Source organism: Acipenser ruthenus, chromosome 1 (assembly GCF_902713425.1).
Source record: "Acipenser ruthenus chromosome 1, fAciRut3.2 maternal haplotype, whole genome shotgun sequence".
NCBI classification, from domain to species: Eukaryota; Metazoa; Chordata; class Actinopteri; order Acipenseriformes; family Acipenseridae; genus Acipenser; species Acipenser ruthenus.
This window is the reverse complement of record NC_081189.1, coordinates 79,460,411-79,461,663: the sequence shown is the minus strand read 5'-3', so window position 1 is coordinate 79,461,663 and position 1,253 is coordinate 79,460,411.

Below are 1,253 nucleotides of genomic sequence, written 5' to 3'. Positions count from 1 at the left end.
ACATTACAATACAAAAAGCGTACTGGTAGTAGTAATTTATACTTTTCAAAGTGATTCCTGTATAGTATGTGGTATTTAAATGTAAATACTAAAACACAACAATAGACTAACATAATGTATAATATATTTGTCATTACATACCTTTTAAGGTTCTCGAGAGCCTTTAAAAATTTGACTTGGTCCTTCATAGTTCGGAAGATTTTTCCAATCATATGTTCTGTCAGACCTAAAAGAGTCTCACCATCTATTTCTTCACCTAATGAACAAAAAAACATAACATTAATCAGAAAAATAAGCACCAATGTTAACCTGCCATTGTAATTAATTTCACAGTTTTAAATGCAAGCAGTACCTTATACACAGTATGATGAGGTGCAATATATAAACATCCATCACTGTCTTCATAAGCATCGAGTGCATGGTAGTCAACTTCATTGCCAGCTGTTAATGTACACCACTCATGCAAAGCCTCTATTTTGAAGGCATGAAGGTGAGAATTAAATTCCAGACCAAAATACAGTTTCCCACACAAAATCCATGTACACCTAAACTGAATGATATGCAAGATTTTGAAAAAAATGGGTAAATCCTCATGGACTACATCGACAATGAAGTAATCCTTGACTTCGTATTTCACGTGATCCACAGTTAGTTTCTTTACTTTCAGTTTTACTTACATTGCATTTTTCAAGAATAATGTCTTTCAAAGATGTAGATGATAGCTGAACAACACAAGACCCTTCTTGCTCATATGACTGATGCAAAGCATCTGCACAACAAAAATCCCAACACTGTCTTTGTTGATGTCTTTTTGCTAAAGTAAAGCAGATGTTCCGGAAGTTGCACACATTTCTTGCAAGCCGCTTAAAGTACTGGTGCTTTCCTTCAAAACGTAAGCACCAAAGTGATCGAAGTGGTCCAAATTCAGCTAGCAATCTGGGGTAGTGTACCAAGTAATGCAATTTTGGTATAAAATTACCAGGATACAGTCTATTAAATTCACTGAGAAATTCTCCAATTAAAATCTGCAAATGTGAAAGTGACGACTTTTTCACAACAGGAGACATTACAAAGTCTACTATTTCACGAAACAGAAGGTAGTGCTGCCAGTGTTCATCTTCTGTTGGGACAAAATGGCCAATTAGAAATGGAAGAAATTTAAACATGCACCATTTTTGAATGGCAGTGCCAGGAAAAGTACCAGCATTTAAATGCTTTAATGACAATTTAACTGGCTTTCCTTTCTTGTCATT